Source organism: Tachypleus tridentatus, chromosome 12, assembly GCF_004210375.1.
Source record: "Tachypleus tridentatus isolate NWPU-2018 chromosome 12, ASM421037v1, whole genome shotgun sequence".
NCBI classification, from domain to species: Eukaryota; Metazoa; Arthropoda; class Merostomata; order Xiphosura; family Limulidae; genus Tachypleus; species Tachypleus tridentatus.
The window spans coordinates 101,556,700-101,570,424 of record NC_134836.1 but is presented as its reverse complement, the minus strand read 5'-3'; positions in this window follow the sequence as shown (position 1 = coordinate 101,570,424).

Here is a 13,725-nt window from a genome sequence, read left to right as displayed (position 1 = left end):
CACAGCCATAAAACTATGCTCCCAGATAAAATTAACGATGAATTAGACAAAATAAAACAATACTTCATCAACATCAATGAGTTTCCTCCACAAACCGTAGAAAACATTATACGCACACACCTAGACAGAAAGCAAAATCAACCAACTAAAGTAAATATATCTCACGAATCAAAAAATCACGAAACCATATACTGCTGTATACCATATATTCCTGAAATCAACAGACAAATAACCAACAGTTGGCAAAAACTAGTAACAAAATATGACATTCCAGTTAATACCAAATTTATTCAAAAACCAGGCACAAAACTGAGGTCTATGCTATGTAAAAACTACACTGACAAACACCACACCAACATTATTTATAAAATACAATGTGATAACTGCCACTACTTCTATATTGAGAAATAAGTAGAAAAATGGAAACCAGATTCAAAGAACATAAAATGTCACCTTCACACGTTTTCGAACACTGCAAGTCAAATAAACACAACATAACCATAGAAAACACTCAAATACTAAATAAAGAAACAAACATAAACAAACGCAAAATTAAAAAAGCCTTACTTATACAACAACTTAAACCCAAAATAAACCAATATAAAGGAACGCCTTCATACCTATATTAATATAATAAAATAAATAAAATTATATATTCAAACATCTAATACCGCCCTCTACATTTCGACACTTAGTTACACAAACTCCTTTCAAACATGTGGTCAGCTTCCGGTCAGTTATCTCTTTCTTTGTGAACCTGACGATGACCGAAAAAGGTCGAAACGTTGTTCGCTCCTCTATGTAAAATATTTTCTCAACCCAAACGAACCGTTTTTGCATATATATTTCTCTACAAGTGGGTTTCTCGACATCACTGACCTAAAGATGTGGATTATTTTGTGAGATATTTTGTTATGTTACGCACTTTTGTAGAAGGTTGAATGATGGTTTACATGGTGTACGTTATGCACTTTGTAGAAAGGGGTTAATGGCGTACGTTATGCACTTTTGTAGAAGCTGAATGATGGTTTACATGGCGTACGTTATGCACTTTTGTAGAAGCTTGAATGATGGTTTACATGGTGTATGTTATGCACTTTTGTAGAAGGTTGAATGATGGTTTACATGGCGTATGTTATGCACATTAAAGTTTACGTGTGTGTTATTGTAGGTATAAAACATACGCATTTTCAAACTATTGAAATTCTCTCCACACACACACGTATACATGTAGAGTTAATTCACTCGAAAAAACACAACAAAAAACGTTGTAATGGATTATTTTATAATAAATTACAGATTCAATTAAATCTAATTTTCACGTTTCACTGTCTACAAATAGATAGTTAAGAGTACATGATAAACCAGTGATAAATTTATATAAATACAGTTTATGGATATAACTCTATGAAACATCAGTAACAAAAGAAATAAGTTTTTTTATAAAAATTTTGAAATAAGAAAGTTAGCAATAGCTGATATATTGACAACGACAAGAGTCACGTAATCGTTCCTTAAATACTATGATATACAGCGATATCCGGAGGTATTGATAAACGTTAATATGGAGTAAAAGAGACATTCGTAAAGCACAACGATGCACACCGATCGATATCAAGTTAGCGCAGGTAGCCCTCGAGTAGCTTTGCGCGAAATTCAAAAACAAATGAACAAACGATATCAAGTTAAATAACCATTCTTAAAATACTAATAAACACCATGTGGGTGTGTGGGGGTTAAGTATCCAATCCTGAACCATTATGATACGTTTCATTAACTTGCCTTAAAACATCAAAATATCATGTGTTATGAATGTTTGCATACTTTCCCCCAGTGGCACAGTGGTATGTCTGCGGACTTACGCACTAAAAACCGGGTTTCGATACCCGTGGTGGGCAGAGTACAGATAGCCCATTGTGTAGTTTTGTGCTTAATTCTAAACAAACAAAAAAACTGACTACGTATTTTATGATAAAATGATTTGATAAAATTCACAAATTGTAAATATGACTCTTCCGTTGTAGAATACAGTTAAATTACATACGTATAGGTTAAAGATATAACGGTAATGTAATCAGTAGTTTGGTTTCACGTCTCTTTTGTACCTAATTCACCGATAAAATATTGTTTACTAATTAAGATTTTTCTTGTTCTTATTAATAAACTGCTGTCCATATGCGTTTGGTTTTTCTTTAAAAACTGGTGCTAAAACATAGCTTGACATATTTTATCAGCACCACAAATTATATTGATTTGCTATTTAGCATTTTCACCTGCACATTACTGTGACTCATGACGTTAAAAGGCCAGGTCAGAGATGAATAGGCAGTTACGTGTGTGTGTATGATATCATGGCCTTGATATAGGAGCAAAAGTTCTTAGTTGGTGAAGCGATTTGTCTGGTTAATTCTGTTTTATGGGTTTCTAAGTTTAGCATCCCAGCTAGTAATAAGTGTTTCGTTTTTCTCATGTCAAGATGTTTCCCGAACCGACCAGTTCTTCCTCCAGAACCGAGCCACCATCCCCGGTGATCCTAGAAGAGTACCCCGAATTTCTTTCCGCATTCAACCATCGCCTTTATTGACAAATTTAAACCAAAAGTGTCCAAAGATCGGGGTCCTTCAACCAGATAGACGTTTTTTCAACGCCCAACTCAGCTGACATTTCATATATGCAACCTACAAAATCCTTAAGAGTTCCACTAATCTTTTTTTTTTCTTTCTGTTTTTTTAGGGCGTCGCCCATGCAATTACGCCAGAATAAATTCAACGGACCTTAGAAGAAGCCAACAAGAGAAAATTACATACAATTCACCGAATTCGCTCCACAACAACAGGTTATATCACCCAGTTCATCAAAGTAGTCGCGATATCTAAACTTACAGCTACCTGTATCCTTTCTAATGATTATTTTTGTTACTTTTTTATTTTCAGAGCCGAACACCCCCACTGTCTCCTTGTCTATTCTTCTAACATTATCAGCAAGTCCTCTCTCGCTCGTCTAAAACGAACAGACGAGCGAAGCTTCACATAGAATAACCATCCGCCAACAAAGTCATGCCCGAAGCCACGGACAAGGTCACGCAAACAACTATACTCATGAAGATCTCACAACAGACCGAGACTACAACATCCCCAAATTATCCAATGCAACGCATCCACTTCCACGGAGAGTCCTCAAGTAATCAGCTAAGAAACACAGGTTCGGATCTCCAAGAAAACTGGAGTACCAAAACTGATGGCCAACCTAGCGGATATTTTCTAAAATCAACACTACACTCGAAAAAACATCAGCCTCCCAAAGCTTCCAGTAACCTACCGGACATCACCATTTCTCCGCCTGATCCATCGCAGCCCAAGAAAACCAGACTTAAAAAAACAACATTGTCTAACTGTCCTACCACCGACCTTTCATTCGTCCAGCCTTTCTTTTTACCCCTCATTAGATGTTATTAAAATTATCAACTGTATCTTACCATGAATACTAACTAACCTTTGATTTTCTCTCACAGCTTCTGTAACCCCCCGCAACAAAATTTTCTCTATATTTTCTATCGATCCCAGCCCTGTAAAGAACCGCATCTGAGCATGCTTAAATCAAAAGGAAAATGTCTGATTTTGTCAAAATTATGACTTATGGTATTTAAACCGATTTATTTAACTTATTAAAAACTAGTTAAAATAATTGAATCGGTCACGAATAAATTTTATTATATTTTTCTCGCGTTTATACTTGTACCTTGGTAATTTTCGGGGCCTGAAAGATATATTAACTTAATTAACTACCACAAATCAGATCGTATCGGGATAACACACCCAGGCACAGCAGTCTCCAAGTCAGAAATGCTAAATATATGTATATACATACAGAAAGTGTGTGTGTTTTCTTATAGCAAAGTCACATCGGCTTTGTCCACCATATCTGCTATGTCCACCGAGGAAAATCGAACCCCTGATTTTAGCGTTGTAAATCTGGTATATATAGAAAGGACACCAGTTCATATCATGGTTAGGGCGCTCTACACGCAACCTGAGGGTAGTAGGTTTGAGTGTCCGTTACACTAAATAAGCTCCCCCTTTCAGCCGTGGGGGCGTTATAATATTACGATCAATCCGTTATTCGTTGATAAAAGGGTCGTCCAAAAGTTGGCGGTGGGTGGTGATGACTAGTTGCTGTCCTCTAGTCTTTCACTGCTAAATTAGGGACGGCTAGCGAAGCTTTATGTGAAATTTAAAACAAACAAACAAACAAAATTTGTAAGGTTTACAGGCGACTTAACTTTTCACACACCAACAGTCACTTAACTTTTCACACAGCAACAACAGTCCACTAGAATCTGAAACTTTGCCGTTTGCCAGTGTCAACTTTCGATCGTTTCTGATATTTGTATGTTATCGTAAAGTAACTGTAAACTGCTACTCTTCTGAAGTAACTGCTCATATATTTCGATTCAGAACCTAAGATGAGACTTATACCAGAATAACACATTTTGTTATATGGATTCACTCCAGAACACATGCGTTGCCCCATTTGGAAAATAAGGAACATAACTCTTTATTTTTCTATTGAGCATATGTATAAGGAATTTTATTCATTCACAATTTCACACTATATTACCTCCCCTGGAGAACTTTCTGTGTATGACCACGCTCTGGGAAGTTGTGGAAATTCTCCCAAGTTTCTGTTCGTAATGGAAATGTTTCTTTTTGTTAGTAATTAAAACCTTGTAAATATCGGAATTCGGACAAAAGTCCCAGTCCTTCTGTCATGAATCACGGATCTAGAAATTCCTTTTCGTGAGATTTTTGGGTACAGTCGAATGTTTTAATACTCAGGGGTGAAGACTACATATTTTGGATTTCGCCAATTTTCTGACTGTATGTTTTGATGAGAAATGATATTTCTAACCAAATAATAAAAACGCCTACTATCCTTTAGGAGACCCGATCGATTGGAGACTTCCTAAACAATATCCCTACTCAAATAGATTTAATTTTACAAAAAGAAGAAACTATGAGAGTTAAAAAATATTACAAACAGTTTGTAGTTCTTGAAACGTTCCGTTGATGGCTGTTAACACGTTTGATTGGTTTTTAAACACCTTAGTACTAACTCAGATATGGCCAGGTGGGTTAAGGCGTTCGACTCGTAATCTGAAGGTCGCGAGTTCGAATCCCGGTCGCACCAAACGTGCTCGCCCTTTCAGCCGTGGGGGCATTATAATGTGACGATGAATCCTACTATTCGTTGGTAAAAGAGAAGCTCAAGAGTTGGCGGTGGGTGGTGATGACTAGCTGCCTTCCCTCTCGTCTTACACCGCTAAATTAGGGACGGCTAGCACAGATAGCCCTCGAGTAGCTTTGTGCGAAATTCAAAAAACAAAATAAACTAACTCAGACATGTATTTGTAGTAAACAGAACCTTATAAGAAATTTCATGGTCATAAAAAAGGGGGAAAATAAATTTTAAGAAATGTTCACGTGAAACTCACTGAAATAAAATAATTACAGAGTGAAAGTTTATCTAGTTTATCGGAATGCTTTCACGCACATATAATTACTTTTAGGTGGCATGCAATTTTTCACTTTCATTCTTCAACAGGAAAATATAATCATATCGAATTTTTTAACATCATTGATTGACATTTTGTAACTGGCTACGCCAAGGCCGTCATTATTCGAAAAAATATGTTTCTCATTTAATATTAAGTCTCCAACAACCTTGTTTTTTAACGGGTCAGAAGAAGCCATTTAAATAATAGATGGCTTAAAAGATATAGTTCTGTTTAGAATACTAAGTAGTTGCATGTATATTCAGAATACTAAATAACATCAAAAATACTTATCTTGATAAAGCATTTCAGAAATGAAAAATACTAATTAACCTCAACAGAATTCATCTTAGAAACGATAAGCATCTAAACTACTGTTCGTTTTTTTTCATTCTAACAAAAAATATTTTGATCATATCTTATTTTAGAACGATAAATTATTTATACTTGTTATAAGAAATGAGACTTAAGTCTTTTTCGACACAGTATTGTAAAGATATATACATATAATTATGTTCAGCTATACATGTGTAATATTTCAAGGGATTTATATAACACAATGGGAGGAATGAAACGTTTTTAAATGACACTAATTTTTAAAACAAATTATTTTTATGTTTTGTGGAGATAATATTTTCATAAAAGATTCTGATATGGGGTCAGTGTGATGGTTTCATTTTCATACTGTTTCCTGCACTGCTAAGATTGGCTCAAGTGAAAAAAGGCAGGTATTGAGGACACGTATGCTTTACTTTGAACAATGTTGAAAGTTGCTAAACCTACTATACTAGGCTCGGCATGGCCAGGTGGGTTAAGGCGTTCGACTCGTAATCTGAGGGTCGCGGTTTCGAATCCCCGTCGCACCAAACATGCTTGCCCTTTCAGTCGTGGCGGCGTTATAATGTGACGGTCAATCCCACTATTCATTGGTAAAAGAGTAGCCCAAGAGTTGGCGATGGGTGGTGATGACTTGCTGCCTTCCCTCTAGTCTTACACTGCTAAATTAGGGACGGCTAGAGCAGATAGCTCTCGAGTAGCTTTGCGCGAAATTTAAAAACAAACAAAACAAACTTACTACAAGAACAAAAGAATGTGCTCTCTTCGGGATTACTTTATCAAAACAACAGAATATTTCGGGTTGTTCTGATGAAGGTTATTTAAGGGTTTCTACAGATGCTAGGGTTGCAGTTGCTATGTGTTTGCTTCAAAGCCCTGATTGATTATCTCATGTGCTGAGTGAGACCTGTTTAACCACGCCTGACTAACTGTGAATCGCTGTCAAGTTTTGAAAAGCTCCTGTTTATCATCGCAACAAAATTAGACGTGGGGGGAAAATACGTATAATTTAATCTACAGATCTTGAGGAACGTTTTGTAGTACAAGGTGATATAGTGTGTGATAAGTGACCACCGTACTGAAGTTTATTCAGTATCAGCAGATACTAAGTTTTACAGGCGACTTAACTTTTCACACAACACCAATCTAGTAGAGGTGTAGCTCATTTACCTGTCTCCCGCTTAATGTCTCGTGGTAAATTTGACATCAGTTAGCATTATGCCATATACAAACATATTACGTATTTCCTTCATCCTCGTATTGATATATATTTTTAAAATTAGTTATTTTCTGCCGTTGTCATGTCGTGTTGGTAAAAATGTCGTTAAACCCCCTTGCCTTTAGCTTCCAATTCTACGATGCAATTCATGTAGAGTAACACTTTTGTCTTTTGGTGGGAAACATAAGCTGTAATATCACCTATGATATATGAATTTAGGCTGGCATTTTTTCCACTGGTAATCTGATGACCTGTAGATACAGCACCTCTTGCATTTCACTGGGGAATAGTTAGCTGAGAAATATTCAGTCTGTAATATGACTTTGAGAGATACAGTTCGACCATTGGCATCACCTATTTAGTACTAGCCTTTCAGTAGTCACAGATCTCTTGTTATTAAACGGACGTATCTTGTCATTCTAAATTGTAATCAATCTAATCTGAAAGTATCACACTGTCCAGAGTGACAGGAACAAACTTGTGAATCAGAACTATCTACTTTCATGATAACAAACAAATACTTGAAGATAACTTTTTACAGTTAGCGATGATCCGTTGTTTGGTTTGCACATTTTCTGGTAAGCGTTGTTTTGTGTCTATCACATTATCTACTTTTGTATCCAATTATATAATTATTACTTTGGTCCCCCAGTGGTTCAGCGGTATGTCTGCGGACTTACAACGCTAAAAATCGGGTTTCGATACCCGTGATGGACATAGTACAGATAGCCCATTGTGTAGCTTTGTGCTTAATTCAAAAACAAACAAACAATTGTTACTTTACTATTTTTCATTCTTCTGTACAGTTTAAGGTTCTAAATTAGCTCATTAAGAACTAATGTACTTCAAATTAAAATACTGATAAACTATCCAGAACAAGTTAAGCAAAACACGAATAAAAAATTCGCCTTTAACCTATCTCCTGTCCAGGCAGTTTTCAACCAGACACAGACATTAAAATATAGTGTTAAAGTTTATGGACTATTATTATCTGAAACAGCGGTTCTTATAAAGATTTGTACAAGTTAGATACAAATGTATTTCCTCTAGAAAGTTATTTCTACACCATTTCCATCATGTTTTACCAAAAATTAATTATAGAAGTTGTTTAATGTTACTAAGTTTATTATTATTGAATTTTGAATTTCGCACAAAGCTACTCGAGAGCTATCTGTGCTAGCCGTCCCTAATTTAGCAGTGTAAGACTAGAGGGAAGGCAGCTAGTCATCACCACCCACCGCCAACTCTTGGGCTACTCTTTTACCAACGAATAGTAGGATTGACCGTTACATTATAACGCCCCCACGGTTGGGAGGGCGAGCATGTTTGGCGCGACGGGGATGCGAACTCGCGACCCTCAGATTATGAGTCGCACGCCTTAACACGCTTGGCCATGCAGGGCCTTAATGTTACTAAGATGAGTGGAATTCGTACACAATATAAGATCACCCGTCTTCCTTTTTCAATTAGTCTGTTTATCTCTAGTCTGACACTGTTAAACTAAAGATGACTAGCGCAGATGGCCCTCATGTACCATTGCGCGAAATTCAGAAAAAAACAAACTGTTGAGGACAAGAAAAAACTATCCACATGCGCATCAGCTGAAACCGGAAATACTTATTATCCTAACAAAATATATGTAGTCTTTTATTATGTTAAAATAGTCTTACTGGGTTGTGTTCTGTTTGTAGAAGTATCGTTGTAAAACGTACGAAATACTAATTTTTTTTAGTTAAAATTCGCCTTTAAATTTTATCATCATATGATAAAACAATACGTAGTTCAGTTTTATTACGAAAACGAGTCGTCGTAAAAATAAAGCATTAAAACAGTACAAAATCAGGTGGTCACGAAAGTAATTCATTAGATGACATACAAAATCGTGTGGTTATGACAACTGCGTATCAGAAAAAGTGCAGAAACAGATGGTCACGAAAGTAATACTGTTATTTACAGCACTCTGTAATTTCTGTGTGTTATAAACAAATTAAAACACAACTAAATGAAGTTATAAGCAAAATGTTTTATAAATCGCAAAGTTATCAATGAAATGTTTTGTTTGAAAAAAAACAACTTAATGTGTCATATAAAACTCTGGTAGTGGTAAATGTTTGTTTGTTTTGGAATTTCGCACAAAGCGACTCGAGGGCTATCTGCGCTAGCCGTCCCTAATTTAGCAGTGTAAGACTAGAGGGAAGGCAGCTAGTCATCACCACCCACCGCCAACTCTTGGGCTACTCTTTTACCATCGAATAGTAGGATTGACCGTCACATTATAACGCCCCAACGGCTGGAAGGGCGAGCATGTTTGGCGCAACGCGGATGCGAATACGCGATCCTGAGATTACGAGTCGCATGCCTTAACGAGCTTGGCCATGCCGGGCCAGTGGTAAAAGAGCAGTATGTTTAATTTGTAATAACGATTTAATAAAAAGAAATAAAGTATAGGTACTAAAGTGAGTGAAATGGACCTCTTTTTGAAAAAGAAAAAATCTTAGTGTAAACATACAAAATAATAAAGTAGCCCCAATCCGTACTGGTACTGGTTTGGTTTGTTTTGAATTTCGCGCAAAGCTACACGAGGGCTATCTGCGCTAGCCGTTCCTAATTTAGCAGTGTGAGACTAGATGGAAGGCAGCAAGTCATTACCACCCACTGCCAACTCTTGGGCTACTCTTTTACCAATGAATAGTGGGATTGGCTGTAACATTATAACGCACCTACGGCTGAAAGGGCGCACATCTTTGGTGTGACGGGGATTCAAATCCGCAACCCCCGGATTACGAGTTGAGTGCCTCAACCAACTGGCCATGCTGGGCCAAAAAATTACTTAAGTCTAGGTAACATACACCTATCTAGTGTAAAAAAAACACGAAGGATCCAAGCGTAGGAAGCACAGCTTTACCAAGCGTATAAAAAAGTTAAGTGTAAAAAGCAAAGCTCAATACCATTTTGAATTATAAAGCAGTCACTGGGTACTTTGAATATTTTCATATATCAAGCACATGCGCAAAACTTTTTTAATAAGTCTTACTTTTACGAAATTTACAGATTCAATGTCATCAGGCAGTTTAATCATTTTGACAGAAAAAAAAATCTTAGATGTGTTTCATTGGGTGTGTTTGTTTGTTTGGTTTTTGGAATTTCGCGCAAAGCTACTCAAGGGCTATCTGCGCTAACTGTCCCTAATTTAGCAGTGTAAGACCAGAGGGAAGGCAGATATTCATCACCACCCACTGCCAACTCTTGGGCTACTCTTTTACCAATGAATAGTGGGATTGACCATAACATTATAACGCCCCCACGGCTGAAAGGCCGAGCATGTTTGGTGCGGCCGGGATTCGAACCAACGACCCTCGGATTACGAGTCGAACGCCTTAACCCTCCTGGCCATGTCGGGCCTCATTGGGTGTGATTTTTATTTATCAATTACGTTAAGCGGCGCTCACTTAACCAGTTTAATAAACAATAGCAAACAATATAAAGAGTATTATTTTCAACTTTGTTTAACGCAAACTGGAGTTTATTACGAGACAGTTCTATTAAGATAAATAGAGTCACGACTTACATCTCCAGAATATATCTTTATTAGCTCATTATTTATCTTTTTCAGTCACGTCAGAAGCTGTTAATATCCCACAAGTTCACTAATCCGGTTGATCCTATTCTTGAAGAATGGTATATTTTTTTAAGTTTTGATAGTTTCTTACAGTAATTGTCAAAGTGTCAAGTTTATAAAAATGGGTGCACAACTACTGAACAGGTTAAAACTCAAATCACTGACTTACATCAGGATCTAAAAGGTGTTAGATTTGGAAGAAAAAAAAATTAGCAAGGTCGAAACCCAGGCTTTGAAAATTCTAAGAACATTATAATAACTGAATCAAAGTGTGGATTATATATCAACAAAGTGAAAGCTGTTCTGAGCAATACTTTTTGTAGGATACATATGTATGTTTCTTCCGTTATAATGCCTTACATATAGACACACACTTATATATGAATAATTTAAATGGTTTCTCATAGTATGAATTTTACGGTTGCTGTGGGGTCGATAATTTCAACCACAAAATCCATACTATAAGAAACCGTTTAAATTATATATATATATAATTGTGTGTCTCTATGTGTAAGACATTAACGGAAGAAATCTAACAAAAATATTAAACTAAAGAGCTCACATTGCAGGATTTATACAGACTCTCTGTGGTTTATCACAAACTGAAATGTCAAGTTGCACCGACAGTTTCAAGTTTAGACACCTATAACTAACCACTAACAAGACGTTTGACCCTCCCTGTTTTTGAAAGAATTTGTACAAGAATGTTAAAGATATTTCTGAATTTCCCGAAACTTTAAAACAGACATAGTTAAGTCATGTTGCTAGCCATGCATGTCATGATGGTGAGTCATTTTTTTTAGTGATACCATTAGCTAAAAGTATTTATCTTTGTTCTAACCTGGTGTTTCTGATAATAAAATTGTACAGCGTATAACTACAGATGTTTCCAAAACATTCTTACGTTCTGCAGATTCCAGGTTTAACCCTGACCTTGATGATCGTTTCCTATACTTCTATGAAAAAGTTGATTAAAGTCCTGTCCTTAGTGTTGTAAGCACGTGCATTACTGGAAATTTGTTAATTACACTTTTACAATGTTAACAATATTGATTCGGTTAACAAATTTCTTTTTCTCTCTTTTTTTAATGGTTAAGATCCTAATACAAAAATCTATTGTTGAAAACCGACAGAGTAGCAAACTCTCGTTCTCAGGTGTTCATGTATTAAATAGCCAGTGAAAACTTTACCACTAATATGTATCTATCATAAACCCACATTCGCTAGACTATATTCACGTTTCGAAAGTTTCACTTCTTCATTATTTAAAGAAAACTTGGTAAAAGCCCTGTTTTACAAAGCGTTTAAAATATCAGGAAATCATATTTTTATATAAATTGTTTTTTGTTTTCGTTCTTAAATAAAATAATCTAAAACAAAACAGGAAAAAATAAATACCCATCTGTTGTTAACTTGTGCCTTTAAGGTAGATCCTAAGTTGAAAAGAATCTTTAACTTTTAAAGACAAACAACATCCATTTCTCACTTCGCTAGTGGCATATGAGTTCATTGTGCTCGCGAGTGAAAAGAAATTTATTAGATAAAACACTAGAGGATGCGAAATGAACGTGATGGAAAGCCTACTTCCTCTTTTTTTTAATTTGTTATTATCTATTTCCAGGAAGAATTCCACCTAAGAATGATAGATTCTCTTGTCACTAAACGTAGAAAATCAACTCTTAACCAAGAGATGAATGCATAACGATTTCATATTGTGAACTGTTCTTTAAGAACTGATATTGTGGACTGTCCTTTTGGAACTAATATTGTGAACTGTTATTTAGGAACTGATCGTGTGAACTGTTCTTTAAGAACTGATATTGTGGACTGTCCTTTTGGAACTAATATTGCGAACTTTTATTTAGGAACTGATCGTGTGAACTGTTCTTTAAGAACTGATATTGTGGACTGTCCTTTTGGAGCTAATATTGTGAACTGTTCTTTAGAAATGTCAGCTTTGGTTGCGTTCGGATGGAAAGAATGATAGTTTATAAGAAAACTTGACTGTTAGTGTCTTTGTAGTGCACAATGGTTTTGAGTGAACCATCTGATATATGGATAGTTATGTCGAGAATAAGATCCTTGTACCAATCATTTGGTACGTGTATTTACAGGTTAGGTGAAGTTCTCAGACGAAGTAAATGTAACAATTACTAAAACGTCAAAGTAACGAATAAATAAGTCGGAGAAGTCATCAAGGGTCACAAGACATCTGATGAACGTATTAGTGAAGAAACAACCATTTTTGTGCCTATAGTCAACTGTATCAACAATTTTATGCTATTTTTACTAGAATGAAGGAATGGTTTAGACCTCTGCATCATTTATGTATCCTTACTCTTCTTCCCTGATATTACACATTCACGTCCCTGATATTACACATTCACGTCCCTGATATCACACATTCACGTCCCTGATATTGCACATTCACAACAAACAAAAGCAATTCACAACAATTTTATGCTATTTTTACGGGAATGAAGGAATGGTTTAGACCTCTGCATCATTTATGTATCCTTTCTCTTCTTCCCTGATATTACATATTCACGTCCCTGATATTACACATTCACGTCACTGATATCACACATTCACGTCCCTAATATTACACATTCACAACAAACAGAAAGCTTTACAACGATTTTAAATACTTTAAGACTAGAAATTGTGTTTCAGAGAGGCCTTTTCTCTCATCCGCTAGCCCAACTGAAGGGTTCTGGTATATATGAAGGGTGTCTTGGGCAATGCAATGATACGTGGGAGACAAAAGATAGGTCTGAAAATCTGTTTTCGCACACCCCTCTTGTTTTGATTGTGAAATGAACACACTAAGAGGAACACAAGAAAAAAAAATGCAGTTCGCCTAACTTTCATCACAAACATTAGTACCTTTAAAATTTCGATCTTAGCACCGAAAGCATCAGAAGTCAAAAACCACCTGACGCGTGGGCGACAAAAAACGGATCTGATTTTGAATACGAAAATGACAAATTCGGGAAATGT